This window comes from Prosopis cineraria, unplaced genomic scaffold, assembly GCF_029017545.1.
Source record: "Prosopis cineraria cultivar Desert tree isolate PC_DT_omini unplaced genomic scaffold, ASM2901754v1 PC12, whole genome shotgun sequence".
In the NCBI taxonomy this organism is placed as follows: domain Eukaryota; kingdom Viridiplantae; phylum Streptophyta; class Magnoliopsida; order Fabales; family Fabaceae; genus Prosopis; species Prosopis cineraria.
The window spans coordinates 15348765-15366622 of record NW_026555343.1 but is presented as its reverse complement, the minus strand read 5'-3'; the positions used below and the strand labels follow the sequence as shown (position 1 = coordinate 15366622).

General features: G+C 32.3%; 1 pseudogene; it reads left to right on the top strand.

Annotated features, from left to right (window-relative positions):
* The first annotated feature begins 10983 nt into the window (after window positions 1-10983).
* LOC129287890 (uncharacterized) lies at window positions 10984-16365 on the top strand (annotated as a pseudogene).
* The last annotated feature ends 1493 nt before the right edge of the window (window positions 16366-17858 follow it).

Genomic DNA, 17858 nt, shown 5'->3' with positions numbered 1-17858 from the left:
GGTGATCAAGCACTCAAAAAGCATTAAGCCTAGGAAAAAATAAATGCATGTATATCATTAACTACCAAAAGAGAGGAATATTCAAGTCTTTATCCAAACAAAGGTTTGAAATAATCCTGAAACAAGAGAACTAGCTACCCATGTTCAAAAAAGAGCCATAAATGTCACAATATACAACATCTATATTAGAAACAAAAAGAGAAAAGGGAAGAGGAGAAGAAAAACTGAAGGAAATCCACTTGAATCTCTTCAAACCTTCAATCCTTGGCCAAATCTCCTCCAAAAAGCCCTAAACCCTAGTAGAGCAAGCCTCAAGAGCACTCTTAAAATTGCAACTCCCTCTTCAAAGTGCCAAAATTTTACATATATAACCCTAGCTTCAAGTCTGATTTAAAAAACACAGTTTCAGTAAAATGCTTTTGGCTGTGGCCAATTCTTCCTTGGCTGCGGCCAAAACCTCTTGGCCAAATCTCTCAACTGCAACCAAAACCTCTCAGTCAGGGTCTCTCGGCTGCAGCCAATTCTTCCTCGGCTGCAGCTAAAATGTGTTAGCAGTATGCTATCTTTGGCTTTCGGCTGAGGCCGAAGGTGCTTGGGAATAACTTCATAACTCCTTTTTTACTCTTCAAATAATGCTCCAACAACCTAAGAAGATAAGAAATTTTGTGAATCTAAGATTAATTATACCAAGATAAAGAATTATGCACAACTTACACCAAGATTTTGTCATTTAAACCCAAGTGTGAGATATGCATATTTTCCTATCATATGTACCAAAAGTATGCACAATTTCATCAAAAAGCATATGAAATTGTAGGAAAATACACTAAGATGACATAAATTTCTATAGGTTATCATGTACAATCATATATATATATATATATATATTCATTTTTTACAAAATCATTTTCTCACACATATGATGCACCTAAGTCCAACTATCTCCTGAAGATCATCCACTGAATTCAGAGGTGACTATTAGTCTTCGCTTAACCTTTTGTAGGTGAACTACCAAGCCAAGGCATTTTATCCTACTTTAGGACTATGAAGTCCCCCTTCACACGTGCTAGGAGTATCGTTGACTGCTATCTACACCCTAATAGGCACTACAGAGTTGCTAGACTGCCTGAATCTTTCTTGGTACAATCCCTTACATTGCTACACAATAGGTCCCCCAGTGTCAGTTAATCTATATGGATTTTTCATGCTTATCTCTTCAACATGGGTGAACTCCCACCCCTCTAATTCTAGTTAATGAAAATATATGCATATTCAAAATTTCCCCCTACACGCACATCAATAATTTACTTTAGAATCTACTTTCACAAAATGCTTCATTCATATATTTTTAAAATAAATAAATCCCTATTTAAAATAGAAACTGCACAAGTTCGCAAATCATGGCAATATTTACAAATCACACATGTCATACCAACTCATTTACTTATAAACAATTAATCTAACTAATAAACAAAATTAATTATTTAGTTACCTCAACCCTTTTGTTACTAGAAAGGGTTACTTATAGTACCCTTTACTCTATTGACTTCCTTTTGCCCAAGTCACACACACAAGCCACGTTAATCTACACAATTTATCACTATACATCAGTTACTAATGCGACCATAAATACTAATCATTGCAATTAACTAACTAATCACTTCTATTTATTCCTTTTAAGTTTTAATCATTCTCTTTAAACCTTTTATTACTTTCATTAGCTCCACCACCATCTAAAAATATTTTTACCCCTTTAAACCTCACAATTTAGGTTAAATCGAGTCTATAACCTCATAGCTCAACTGAAAATCACCAGACTAATTGCAAAACCTTGGCTTAACCTTCAAGAACCTTTTAATATTTAAGGGTAAAAAAAAATCCTTAAAATTCCCTAATTCAATTTCTCTACCTCTTAAACCAAGAGAAATTAGTGTAGAATAAGGCATTAAGAAACTTACTTGACAAGCAACTAGTCGGAACCAACTCCTAGTGCTTCAAGATCTCTTACCCTAACAAAGCTAACCTTCTCCCCCCCTCACATTCTTTTCCCTTTCCTTCTCTTCCTTCACACAATTATCCATGTATAATAATCAGAATTTTATGCCATGCACCATAGTGCATGTAACGTTTGCCATCATGCGTGGCATAGTGAGAAACTTCTCACTGTAGCTCACCTGATTCGAATTGAACCGCTATCCTTTCACTTGATCCTAGTCATTCAACATCTCAACAAGTCAAAATGTCAATTCATCATTCAAAATCCTAATTATCTAATTAACCCACTATTCTACTAACTCACTCTTAATTATCCTCTAACATCAGGATCAAGGATTTAGGATGTTATAATAGGCCTCTGATGACAGAAGCAGGAACTATAGTTTCTGTTCTATGAAATGTACTCTAAAGATTACTTAAGATAATTCATTAGCCTCCCAATTAACATCTCTTAGAATATAGGTAAGCTCCACATGTTCCTATAATGTCCATATTGACATTATTAAAACAATACTCTAATACACTGTTGTGATAACCAGGATTAATTTAAATCCCAAATAAAATTTTATCACAACCCAAGGGTTTAAAAATAAATAGTTCAAAATGTTTGGGATCCCAAGTAAGCCCTTTTTAAAAAGTCATTTGAACTCAAACTATGATTTAAAATAAATCAAATAGGATAATGGAAGTATAGGAAGCAAACAATACTAAAAAATAAGTAGAAGAAAACTAAAATTTTTCTAAAAACTAGCCTATCCATTGTGGCGCAACATTACACCATGGCATGCACTTACTGTCATGTCAGCAATTTGCTATTATGACAGTACTCTGAACTTCCAAATCATGCCGTTTTGTCATCCAATGTCTGATTTGAGTAGTTCAAGTGTCCTCACGAAACTCTTCGAACCCTTTAACTAATGGCACCAATCTCACACTTAAATAATTATCCATTAAAAAGATGGACACCTGAACCTAAAATGATCTGTTTTTACCTTAAAACACATTTAAAGTTGTCCAATTCACACTACCAAATGCCATTAGCTTTGGGATCACTTTGACCAACTCAAATGTACCACATACAACATACATGTCCTATCATATCATATAAATAATCATTCATACTCAAAATGACTACTAAACCCCCAATTCTTAATAATACAAAGCGGTAGATAAAATTGAATACAAATCTCATTTTGGTCGTTCCAACACATAGTTAACATAATAAATTACTTGTACTAGTATCTTGGCCATTCACACTCATTTAACCACAAACATCACAAATTTTAGGCTGAGATACACACACATTACACAGAGTTTCATACAAGTGATAGTAAAACAATGTAATGATCTTAAGTTGGCATAAGATCATAACACATTCGTTATAAAACCCAAAATGAGAAAAGAGAAGAGTTACACAATGATGCTCTTCATTCTTCAATTGTCCCTTCCTTCCCCTTGTCCTTATTAGAGCCCTCACCTGTAAAAATATAACCATGGAGTGAGATAAATATCTTAGTAACAGAATAATTCATTACTAACAATTAACATGTACAACTAAAAGCGAATAAAGCTTATATATTTCAAAAATATTCTTTTAGCATATTCAACCATAAACTTTCCATAAGCACAACTTATTAACCACTAGTATGATCATTCTACCATCCGAGTCTCTATATTACGCCGACTGAAACTATAGGCTTTTGGACTAAGTGCACATTCATAATGAGTCGAGCTCACATTTAATGGTAGGATCACGCACTAAAGGTGTCCTGTCCCACTTTTAGACTATGGTCTTCTTCCATCGCATATGAATCAAGGTGTCATTACTCTAACACCACAGCACTGATGTTAAGGAGCGTCAATCTTTAATGTCGTATCTCACTTGGATACTAAGAGATAATCTCTAACACCGTGCCTTACTAGGCACTAAGGAGATACATGCTATGTGGACTTCCACTACTCTTTTCTATGGGTGAACTCCCACCCTCTATTATGATCATACTTATACAACTCATATAACACATATTCCTTGCAAATTCTCATTAATTTCATATAAGATTTTTACAATCTCATAGATTGAAAATCATTTTATATGTACAAAATCATAGTTCGCAATATGCAATGCTTTCAAATAACAAGTAGAAAATTTACATTTCTACTTACAAACATTAAGTAATATAATTGAATAGTGTAAATTATTCAATTACCTCAACCCTTGTGTCACAAAAAAAGTTATCGTGGTTTAACGTTATCTCCACACAGTCTACACGCATGATAAGGCTCGATCAATACTCAATCTACACAATTTAGCGATAATTATCAATTATCACCCTAAATAAAACCCAAACTTATTAGGTTTCAAGTACCCATAACTCTCAAATTCTTTATTTAATGACATTAACCCTTTCAAAATACTCCAACAATCCTATTTAGCTTCCAAACATACCAAAATCATCAACCAACTATTCACATTGTCCTAAAATCTCAAATTATCACATAGGGTTCGTTTAAATCCTAGTCAAAAATTTCAAGTCATCATAAAATCCATAAATCTATTAGTAGAAGCTTGATTTAACTCCCTATAACCTTAACTAAGTCAATAGGTTTAGTCTAAACCCAAAAAACAACCGAAAATAATCCCCCCAACACCCCATAAGTCAAACATTTTGCATAATGAGGGAGGAGAGGAATAGGAAACTTACCCAAAGATAATTCAAGCTACTAATACTTCCAAATCACTCTTAAGGTTAAGCCTTAAAAGCCTCAAGCTCTTCCTCCATCGCTCCCTTTAAGTTCTCTTTCTCCTTTCTGATTTTGGGTCTATTTTGCGACTAATAAAATGCAAAATTGTGTACATGCACCATAATACATTGATGCATCCACACAGTGCATGGGACAGAGAGCCCCTTCACAATTTAAACCTCCCTACTATCACGGCTCGTTCGATCTTCAATCTAGCTCTCTTCTAAGGATGTCCAATGATCCAAAACTATATTAGTCTTCCATAAACATTATTAATCCAAAATTCACTTGAAATTACCATTCTACCTTTATAAACACTCAAAATTCCTTGACTAAAGACTTATGATGTTACATTCTGGTAGGGGAATATAAGTATAGCAACATATATCTGGCTCATTACTTCACCATTACTACCCAAATCATTCAAGATTTGAAACACGTGGAGCTTAACTACATTCTAAGATATGTCAATTGGGAAGCTCAAGTAGCATTTGGAGTGCATTCTTTTGGAACTCTAAGGCATGGGTTTGCTGGTTGAAGGCTGGTTACCTAAGGCACTAGAAGGTACATGATGACTACATGAAGGAGCACAAGGGTCCATCAAACTTGCCTTCTCATCTTCTTCCTTTATTCCTAGTGGCTTTTTGCTAGAGAGGAGGGATCTAATATTATTTAAAGATTAAAAAAGATAGTATATAAAATAAATTAATGACAGTGCAATATTAACATCAGGCTAAATTTTTTCTCCTAATGAGAGAAACCATTAATTGGCCAGTCAATTGCATCCTACGAGATTTATATAATAAGATTGATGATTGATGCAAAGGGTCTTCAAAGTTATTTATGTACAGAAGAGGAGGGATCTCTCTTTCTCTCTTGCTCTCTCTCTCTCTCTCTCTTCCTTTCAATACCTTAAAAATGGAAGGAGCTTGTCACACAAAAAAACTTAATAAGAAACTCACTCGTAAAGCAAAAACTTTCTTTGACTCAATACTTGTTGGCGTTGCCTACAAACTAGAAGAGAGAGAATGAGGTTAGGCTTATCATCGATCTCAACATTCTGCTTACAATCAAAACCTTGCAATTGATATAGGTCTTTTTGATACTTTGGTCCTTTAACCAATTTAGTCTTAATTAATTAAGCTAATTTCAATTATTTACACTTTTAAACTTCTGACCACATTCCTAATTGCTGCTGGGCATTTTTGTTTTGTTTCTTTATTTGATGGGGATTCATGATTCATGGTTGAATGATTAAATGGTTTTAGATTTTGCTAATGTATGCAGTCGAGATTTTGTTTGGTGGAGTTGTAGGATGTTGTTCTATCTCTCTTGTTATCTTGATAACAAAATTATCACATGTCGTTAATCATATGCGGGAAACCAACATACTGGTTTTGGGGTTTTTCTATTTTCTTCCATCTTACCTTTCTTATAATGCTTTTCTTGTATTTACTCCATTTCTAAGGGTGCATCCAAGAAATTTGCTATAAAATAGACCATGAGTTGGGAAACAAGAGAAAAATAGATATTGTGAATGAAGAAGACAGTGACATTGCAAATTGAGTCAGAGAAAGAGCAAGCTAGATAGAGTTGAAGGGCAACGAAGGGAGATAAAAGAAGAGAGATTGAAGGTAGGAATTGAGAGAAGGAAGTTGCAAAATTCAAGCATTGAAGTTTCACCCTACCTATTAATTCTCATCTTTAAATCTTTGTTAGCCATTAAGGAAGAAACTTGTTTAAATCTTGGTTACTTCCTTCTTTATTATATGGTGCCATTCAATGTGGAATGGCTACTGTGTGAGAACATGATATGAAGGAATTGATAGAGAATTTAAAAGCATGCTTTTTGACGCCAAGATTGAATTGACAAAGAATTTAAAACTTGTGTGTCATTTGTGTTTAACTGTTTAGAATTAGGTTAGTGTATGTTTGGATTAACAATTTGGTGACTAAATTAGAATTAATTTAGGTTATTAAACTGAAGGTAGAATAAAAATGACCAAGAATTTCATTTAAGGACCACTTTAGAGGTTTAATTTCAGGTGAGTCAATTTTTTTTTTGAAATTTAATTAATTTAGGGGAGAAAAGTCAAAAAATTTTGATGGTAAAAGAAGTAAAATACCCTTCATCTGTTATGCAGAACCACTAGTTGTTAATTTTCTCACTCCACTTGTTAATTTAAGAATTAAGTTACACATTATATGAGTTGACATGTCAATAATTATATAAGACTTGACATTAGTTTTTTCAATTATAAACAACAACATTAGTTGTTGAATTATTAACTTTACTTGTTAATTTACTAATATCAGTTGTAAATTATTGACAGGTTTTGTAATTTAAAACTGATGTTAGTAAATTAACAGGTAAAGTTAGAAAATTAAAAACTAATGTTACTTATTATCTGACAAATGAATGCAATTTACAAGTGATATTTATTTATTAATAAGTGTATAAGAAAATTAATAACTAGTGATTTTGAATGAGATATAAAGGGTATTTTTATCTTTTTATCATAGAAATTTTTTTGAATTTTCTCCTCTGGACTAAATTGAAATTTTAAAATTTTTTTTGGACTTACATGAAATTAAATCTCTTCCTTAATCCTTAATTGAAATTCTTCCTAAAAATTATGTTTAAATTCTTTTTTTAGAAACATTGGAAAAAAAAATTTATTAAAATGATTTAATTTAAAAATTAATTTAGATATATAATAACAAAATAAGACATAAATTTTATGATTCATTTATTATTTTTGGGAACAAATATCAATTTTTTAAAAAAGTTGTATAATTAAAAAATATAAAATAAATTGATAAATTAAAATCTTAATTTTAAAGAGGTAGAATGAAATGATAAATTATAATTACTGAAAAAGAACAATTACAATTAAATTACTTTTTTAGCATAAAAAATAATTTTTTATTATCAAAAATCTATTTATTAACATAAAAATTAAGAAAAAAAATTTAAAAAAATCCTCCCTTATCTAATCCTAAACAAAATCTTATTCCTAAAATCATATCTGCAATATCCCAAAAGAAATTATATCCACAATTAAAAAAAAAGGATAAAATAATAAATTTAGCCACAAACTATTTTTTGAGGAACCTCTAGTAACTTAAACTATCAAATAATGCAAAATAAATTACAAGCTTTCAAAAATAAAGTATCCAGTAGCCCATTGTTAACTTCAATTGATGAACATTATATGAGGTCCACAACAATGTGGGCACGACACGTTAGCATAGTAAAAGTGTAAATTTATCTATGAACTATTTTTTGAGAAGTATTGAGTAGTGTATACTATAAATAAGGGACCATCCAACACCTTTTCCTTAATTTTGACCAAACACTATTTATTTTCATACTTATGAAACTCATAAAACATTAATCTCTTCAATCTTTTTGCCTTCGTTCTCAATCTTAGTTCAAAAAGAAGAGGTTCAAAGAATTCTCATTTAAAGACCTTCACGAAGACGATGTTAACAAAGTAAAAAAAAAAATTGTAACTAAATTAAGCTAGAATCAATCTTCTCTTATGTATAGTAAAATCAAGCTTCTACTTCATTGACATTGTCCTTGTGAATGGTTTCAGATAAGAACTCATTGAACCTCTTCTTTTAGAGCTTATATTGAAAACAAAGGCAAGGAGATTGAAGAAATTAATGCTTTATGGGCCTTATATGTATAAAAATAAACGATATTTAGTTAAAATTAAGGGAAATGTGTTGGATGATTCATTTTTTTATAATATAGGCTACCAAGCGTTCTTCATATAATAGTTTGTGGTTAAATTTGTACATTCACTATACTTACGTGTCATGCCCATATTGTGCCATATGTTATTATAGGCTCCATATAACACCTGTTAGCTAAAGTTAATGGAAAGGTATTAATGTTTCATTTTTTAAAATTCATAATTTATTTTTGATAATTTAGATTATTAGATGTTTTTCAAAAAACAATTTATGGCAAAATTTATTACTTTCCCCTAAAAAAGGGGGAATGGCATTAAGGGCTCTAAAAAGCAAGATTTTGCAGATAAGGCCTAATAAATTCTGAAATTATTCTGAGGGCCTAAAGGCCTCATTTGCAATTATGTTTTTTTTGGTAAAATGACTAATTTGTGCCTCCCATAACCAGCTTCTTCTTCCTCCGTTCGTCCTTCTCTCTCTTCCTCTGTTCTTCCTCCCTCATCCTTCTCTCTCTTCCTCTTTTAACACCGATACAATAATTAAATTCATTTTCCTCCCCATCATGCTTCTCTATTCCCTCTCTTCTTCTTCCTCCTTCTTTCTTCTTTCTCTCATTTGAAGCTTTTTCGTTCAACATATATGAGTGGGCGATTCACTTTTATCCAGATAGGTATAGAGAAGACGATCAGGCGTTCGTCCGATTACATTCCTCTCACGCCAACCAACTTCTTGAAACGATTCGCCATATCAATTTTATCTAATCATAATGTACGCGTTCACGTTCATTTAATAAAAACAAGTTATTATTTATGGACTTTTTGTTGTTTTCTGATACATATTTTCTTGCAATTGATATAAATGTTCTAGTGTAGATATTGTTTATGAAATTTATGTTGTTATTCATGGAGTTTATGTTGTGCAAACTTTGCAATTAACTTGTGCAGATATTTATATGTATTATATCAACAAACCTTGTATTATAAATATATGGACATTATGTTGTTAGCAAATGGATACTTTCATGTTATATACGGACCTTTTGTTCTTCATTAACTTGAAAAACTTTTTATTAAGCCTTGCCAACTAATAAACTGGACACACATGGACTTTCAGTTGAGAATATATGAACCTTCAGTTGTGCATCGAGGATATTGTGTTGTACATTATTTGTTTACATCTACATTTTGTCAAGCCTAGCCTACTGATAAAGTAGAATCTTATGGACTTTTAGTTGAGAATAAATGAACCTTATATTGTGCATAATGGATATTGTGTTATGCATTGTTTGCTTATTTGTGCATTTTGTTAAGCCTAATCTACTGATAAAGTAGAATCATATGGACTTTTAGTTGAGAATATATGAACCTTATGTTGTGCATAATGGATATTGTATTGTGCATTGTTTGCTTACTTGTGCATTTTACTAAGTCCAGCTTACTGATGAAGTAGAATCTTATGGACTTTTAGTTGAGAATAAATGAACATTATATTGTGTATGGTGATATTGTATCATGCATTATTTGCCTAATCTCAGTATTTTGTTAAGCTTAGCATAATGATAAATTGAAATCACATGGACTTTCAGGTGAAAATATATTACAAACTTTTTTTCTTGCAACTGTTTTTAACTAGCCATCCTCTGGGGAGGCCACGAATAAGGAGGATAGAGTCTTCTAAGATAGGAAGATTTATCATCGTTAAAGATGTGTGAAGGTTGAACACAGTCGCAAGATATGCAAGAATCCTAACCCAGCATGAGAAGTAGTTACATTATACTTCTTTGGTGTGCACAAGCAATTATAATTATGTATATGAAAGCATTTTCAAATAATATTTTTTGAGTAAGTGGGAATCACAAATATTTTTTGTTTGTATATGTAGAAACAACTGTTAAATATTTTAGATATAGTGGCTAACTTTTTGTATATATCAGACTTGAAATATTGTATTAAATTTCATATGGGTACTTGTTTTAATACCTAGGCTAATAACAACATGAAATTATTCATATATGATGTAATTGTCCTTCTTAATATTGGAAATGCATAGACTTTTTGTTAAGCATGTGTGGACATCGTCTTGTGCATAGTGGATGTTGTGTCGTGTATGGTTTGCCTAATGTCATTTTATTAAAGCCTAAGCTAGTGAAATATTGAAAATGTATGAATTTTTTATTCAGCACACGTGGACATCGTATTATGCATAGTAGATATTGTGTCGTGCATGGTCTGCCTAGTCATTTTGCTAAAGCCAAGGCTAGTAAAACACTTAAAATGCATGGACTTTCTGTTGAAATGCGTGGACATTGTCTTGTGTATAGTGAATGTTATATCGTGTATGGTCTATTTCATTGTTTTGAGAGTTCATGTAAATTTTGAATTCAAATCAAACAAAGGACAAAATTATACTTTTAATCTCAAAAAAATTGACAATAAAGACTTTAAGGTCTGCAAAAAAATATCAAATTCATTTAGATTCAAACTACAATAAAATTTATTTTCAAGGTCCTTAATGTCATTTTTCTTAAAAAAAAATCAGCTCGCCCCCCTGGGTAAAACAGAAACCAGCATGGATCGAACGGACATCTGACGAGCAACGAGAAGAACAATGGGCGACGCAATGGAGAATCTGTGATTGGAGAACTTATTGCATAAATCAGCGACGGTAGTGCCAAAAAAGGAAGGAAAGGGAGTCCAGAAAACAGATCAGTGGCGACGACAGACGAGCGAAGAGAGGAGAGGGAGAGAGAACGACGAAAAGAGGCAGAGAGCAGAACCAAAGAAGGAGAGAGGACTGGGATGAAGGAGAGCTTGCGCGTCAAGGAGAGAGGGTGAGGGTAATTTGGATATTCGCTACAAAATTTCATCCAACGCAACCAGCCTGACCAGACCGCGCGTTAAAAAGCTTCAGGTAGCTTCAGCCAAAAAGCCCGATAAGCCCCACCGGACGTTCAGCGGTTTTTTTTTATATATGTTTTCTTTTTTCCCAATTAGCTTTTACCATCCCAACTGAGGTTTGCGCCACCCAAGCCTCAGTTAGGATGTTTGGCTCTGTCTCTGATGTGAGTTTGAGTGAAAATTTGTGCTTACATTTTCACAGTTTCACTGTTAGCATAAAGATTGCGATCTAATTTCTATTTTTACGTTATTAAAAAAAAAAATACTCGCTTGATGATTAATATTACTGTTTGAAAGTTGGTTTACATCTATAGAATTGAAATGACTGTTTGTTATGAAGCTCTGTCCTTGATATAAGATTTGTCCAAATTCTTGTTCACGCGCCTGTGAAATTTCTATTAATCTTGGCTATTAAGCTGTATATTTTGGGTACTTCCTGGTGAATTGGCAAGTGGATTTGGCTGTATGATTTGGTACTGGCAGATCAAAAAAGTACATGCACAAACATGGTTGAAATGAATTATAATTCTTTATTTTTAGACAAGGCTACATATTGAAGTATTTCTGTAGGTCTTAGGGTGTTGGCAGTGCGGTAATGTTTGTTAGTATCATTTGTTAATGTTTTCATGATTGCAGCTTGATTCTTACTAACTTCCCCCACTTTACAATCTATTTGATAGTTGAAATAACATTTATGCATAATTCATTACTTACTGAATGTTGTAGGGTTCTGATGGGAATCAGTAAGATAGAAGTGAACTTGAGGAGGTTGCTGGCTGCTGCTCCTCAACAGCAAAATCAGGCAAAACTTGTACATGTAAGTCTTAAGATATGGGTTGACAAGTTATTTTGAAGTTTTCGAGCTTCTGTTGAGCTCAGATAGCTCCAAATCTTTTTGAGTTCCCTTGAACTGTATGTTCTTATCAATTAGTCACTTTTCCTTGAATCTGTAGTATGTTGCTACTTTACGTGAGCAATTGGAACAACTGGCTGAAGAGAGGACACCAGAAGGCTTACCAAGGTAATTTGTGCTTCTTTTGATCTACAATCTGATTTAGTGTCACCAAAGCTCTGTTTATTCTAGAGCTTCTTAATTTTACCCTTTGTCCATGCTCTCTGAACTTTCCTTTCTTCACCTTTCTTTTGTCCTATATGTGGTCGTTGAATTCTAGAGATCATAAGTAGGATCAGGTTTTCCTTCTGAAGTAACTTAAAATGGGTTTAAACATTTCCATAGGACAAATACTGCTTATAAATGTGGGAGAAAGACATTCAGTCTTATGTTTTAGTTCTTGTATTGCTTTTCTCTTGGAATCATTCTATATCAGCAAGTGTATGAATTGATGCATTCTTCTATTTATTGGAAGAAAACGTGTCTGGGTTACACAGGAAAAGATTATTCACTTTAAGCATGTCTTCTGTTGTGGATACTGTTTTTTAATTTCCCCTATTTTTTTTTTTTGGCCAAATGCTCCTGTATAGTTTAGATCCTAGAGGTTTGATCATTCCATTTATATTCTTCTTCCTTTTTGTTACGTTTATCTGTTTGTCTACTGAATATGAGTTACTTTGTGTATGTATATAAATTTGGTGATTCAGGGTTTCAAAGGCCATGCTGAATGATTATTCAGAGAAAATTGAAGCTATTGCTTCCAAACTAGCTAGCCCGTTGGTGCGTATTTGCTATTCTTTTTACAATGTATCTTTCAGAGAGATCTTTGACTAAAATAAGCTCTTGAGAGTAAGCTTGAAGAATTTTGTGGTCTCACTTAGCTTGAGGAATTTTTGTTTGTGCTGTTTAAATTGAAGAGAAGATTTCATTAACAAAAATATCCTTAACGATGGTTTGAGAAGAAAACCTTTTTCATGTTGATATGTTTTATTGAGGCAACACGGCAGTGCAACTGCCAACCTACCATATGGAATAGGAGTATGATAGCATAGCAAGTGTTGGGCTCAGAAAAACGAAGGGGAAGGAAATATCATCTGATAAAGAATGACAGGTTCCAATTGATGTAGTTAGTCTCCTGCTGCAATGATGATGAAAATTAAGATTACTTTAATGAGGAACTCCTATATCTTTCACTACATAATAGGTGCATTTCCTGTTGGAGTGGAATAATGTTATACAAGAAACATGAAGCAAAATCTGTAGTTTGATATATGCTTGTAAGCTATTAAAGTTTTTGTTATCTTAGGTTTGTAAATATTTGTTCAAAGTTCATAAAGTGTCTGAAAATTAAAATACGTATTCTATGAAATAAAAGTTTATGCTCGATTGATGTATTGTGGGCTAGTAACAAAAATGTAAGGTTAAGGGGTGGTGTGCATTGTTAATTGTTTAGTTACTATTTTTAATTTAAATATTAGAATAATGAATTTTTGTGATACAGTTGCCATTCAGTGTGAAGCAGCATGTGTTGCACTGTTTATCCTTTTCATCTTGTCTCACTTCTGCATATTCTATTTCAATTTTGGGTCATATAAGATTATTTTTGCTGGGATCGTCCATTGAACCCATTTAATTTTCTTACTCAGCCTGACATGCAAGCATCTGAGCAGGACCTTGAAGTAAGTATGGTTAAAGAAACCGATCTGAAATTGAGGAGAAAAAGCAGATTCCCCTTTCTTCTGGATTGAGAAGAAGATCTGTGTAAGCAATTTTTACCTCTTCTTACTGCTTTTTGTATTTTGTGGTTTCCCCCGATCTCATCATCTATTTAACAGGCCTACCTCAGGTACTGAAAAAAACCTCTTGAGCCTGCTGATACGGATTCAACACCTGTCAAATTGGATGCTGAAGCACATGCGCACATTGAGAAGCACAGGTACTGTTTACTTGAGTTCTATTGAATCCAATATGATTGTTAGATTGTGCTGCTTTGAGGAGTCTATATGTTATAATTTATAAACTCTGACCTAGCAAGCTAATTGTGTTTAATTCCCTATGTCAGTCTGTTTTTACTTCGCATCAACAGGTGACATTTATGTTCAACAGATCATGATTTATTGGTTGGATCATGATTAAGGCATGGTTAAACTAGTTATAACTAAAAATGAATATATTTTAAATTATATACTAATTATTTTAAATAAAAATGAGAATAAAAATGGAGAAAAAATAGATTATTAACAAACCCAAAGTTGATTTCCGATATATTTTTTTATTCTTATTTTTATTTAAAATAATTAGTATACAATTTAAAATATATTAATTTAATTATGGCGTCTTGCAATCCATGTAGACTAGTATAAAGGCTTGTTGTTGTTGATGACTAGTACTACCTTGTTTTGAACAGTGAACCGAGAACAATTATATTATTTGATTCAATAACCGGTTTGGGTTTAATTCTCTTGTCATTTTTTTTCTTTTTGTAATTTCCTCAAGTTGTACAGCATTTGTTGCATGTTTTGATTACTCAGCTGCAAAACCAGAGGAGCTTGTCCAATTTGATGACTAGATGAAAATAAACTAAACTTTTTAATGAATTATGTTTTGTTATGGTGAGAAACACATTATAAACATAGGAAGAACATAGTATTTGGTTGAGAAAAGGTTTTTTACTCATGCTGTTTGCGTAATTGTTTGACTTTGTAATATGTCCATGAAGTTAAATTGTTGATAAATTACCTTTATTTATAGTCTTTCCATTTATAGCAGAATATTATCATGTAATCATTCTGTTAATCATTAGCCATTATACATTGTCCTAGGTTCCTACTATAAAAGAGTTCATATAGGTCAGAACTCATTGACTACACCCCCTACATTCTCTCTCGTTCTCTTCATTGTATTTCTCTAATATTTTATAAGATCAATAATTGTCTCTCCTTTTGCATTCGTCACAGATTGCTTTATGTTGTTTATTTCATTGCTCACGTATTTTATTTGTTCTTGTTAATTTTTTTTGTCCTCTACAGAAAGCTTCAAGATGATTTGACTGATGAGATGGTTGTGTTGGCGAAGCAACTCAAAGAGAATAGCCTCATGATGAGCCAATCCCTGCAAAATACTGAAAAGGTCTACATCTTGCTTCATAAAAAAATGATTAATATTTTCACGGACCACTTTAAATCAAAGTTTAGACTGTTCTATAAAGATATATTTTATTATAATATTTCACATGGCCCTTCACTTGAAAATCTTTGATTTGATTTATGAATATAGCACAATTCCATGATCCTGTACTCAGACTCTGATTAAGACATTGTAGGCTCGGATTAAGTGCCTGAACTTTTCCAGAGACTGATACCATTTCAAATATTGTTCTCATTCAGAAGTTTAAGCTATTACAGGAAAAACTGCAAATAAGATAATTTCAAACAAAAGTAAAAAAAGCAATAATCTTTTTCCATTAATTGGGTTTGGTTGGACCGTTTGAGGTTTTTGTGTTATATTCAAATCCAACTCTTGTAATAAACTATTAACCATGAGATGTCGATTGATGATCTCAAACAGCTGCATTTTTATACATGTATCGGTATTGAGAAGTATTTACAACTGAGGGGGAGTCGTGTTTTTGGTTTGAACATGAGCCTTGTTAAAGATAGATATAATGACATCATTTAATCCATATTGCCGATTTCACCTAATGGAATAAAGTTTGTTGTTGATGATGGGTGGCTTGTTTTTGCAGATACTTGATTCTACTGAGAAGGCCATCGAGCATAGTTTGGCAAGCACAGGGCGTGTAAATACGCGAGCAACGGCTATATATTCGGAGAGTTCCAAGACTTCATGCTTGACGTGGCTTGTGATGTTTGTAATGATATGTGTGTTTGTCATGGTTGTACTTCTAATTCGTGTTACATAAGATTGTACTTCACCTTTCACCTTTTTTTTTTTAATCCATTTTACTTATTTACTTCAAGAGGCAGGTTCATTTTTTCCTGTACGAGGGAATTCTTTTCCTTTTCTCCTGTCCTTGAAGATACATGAAAGTTTGATTACACGATGTAGGCAAAATATGATGTCAATTAACTTTATGCTTAGTTGTGTAGTAGATAATTCAAATTTATTTTCTCAAAATTACTAGATCTGTTTCAGGTAACTTTTTAGTGGTTTGGTTATTAAAAAAATTAGAGAGAATGACAGAGAGATTTTAAAAGGATTAATTAAGTTAGGTTTTAAGTGTTAAATTTTAGAAATTTATAATTTAATATTTTAATTTTACAATTCTGTTGTAATGATAACTTGCGTTTTAAATTTTAATGAGGAAAATAATTTTTTTTACTTTTTAATCATGTTAAGATTTAAAAAAATTATAAATTTATTACAAAATAGCTGTAAAATTAAAAATTGTGTGGTATATTTTTAAAATTTGACATTTGAGATCTAACTTAAATTAATTAATCATTTTAAAATTATTTTATCATTCTCCCAAAAAATCAACTGTTTAGTTTCTTTCCTCGTCAATGGTAACTTGATACATCCCTGGATTTTGCATTTTTTGCTGAACTAAATGCATTCAACACGAAAGTAGGATTAGCTCAAGTATTCACAGTGCAAAGTTATTTATACTCGTGGCATTATGCAAGCTCCAATATTTTTTATATTTTATTTTTGATTCGATTTGATTTGATTGGCCATTAAATTATTGTTATTATTATTAATGAACAAGAAAGTAGAGCTTGGTCTTGTCCTGTGTCACTGTGTGTGGTTCTGCCCTTAGAGTTGCATAAAATGTGCTTCACATCTTTTAAAATAAACAAATAAATAAAATTAAGAAGGCCAAACAAGAAAATTGCATAGAAGCAAAGCAAACAACATGACATAACATTTAAATGTTCCAAACTATACATTTGAGTTTTGCATTTCCTCGTTGACTTGGCAGAATCACCGATTTCCACCAACATAAAAATTTTTAAAAAATGTGGACCCAACAGGGGAAAAAAAGCAAGAAAATGTTCTGTTCATTTGGAATTTATTTCAACTAGGATAGAATCATTGATAGACATTTTCTTTGCTTTCCCCCCCTTAAGAAAAATTTCTTGGAAAAAATGTTCTGTACATTTGGAAATTACCTTGTCAGCTGATTCAGTCAAAGCTATTCCTAGAAAATATCGTTTCCCAGTTGAGGGGAAGAACAGTGACCCTTTGGACACGAGGATATCACCACCTGTTTTCTACATTATCATTTTGCCACAACGATCTCATTTAGATACTTGATTGTTATTTATGAGCTGATATTTCGTAACAGAGACATTTCATATTGGATTCAACATCAAATGGAGTTGGAGTATCACAATATGGTAAAGACGCAGGCACAACACACACACACACAGCAATTTTTGTAGTTTCATAATCCATATGTTATGTCGGACATCCAGAATAATCATACGTTGTAATAACCATAGAAAGCAGATCTGGTAGAAGCAAGAATGATGTCTGAAGTTGAAGCAAGGATGATGACGATGAACCATTATGAAAATACGCGATTTTTTAGTATGCAAGCAGACTTGTTCCTTCGGTGTCAGATTTCTTCGCCTTTATGTAAAAGTCGAACATAATTAATTAATTTT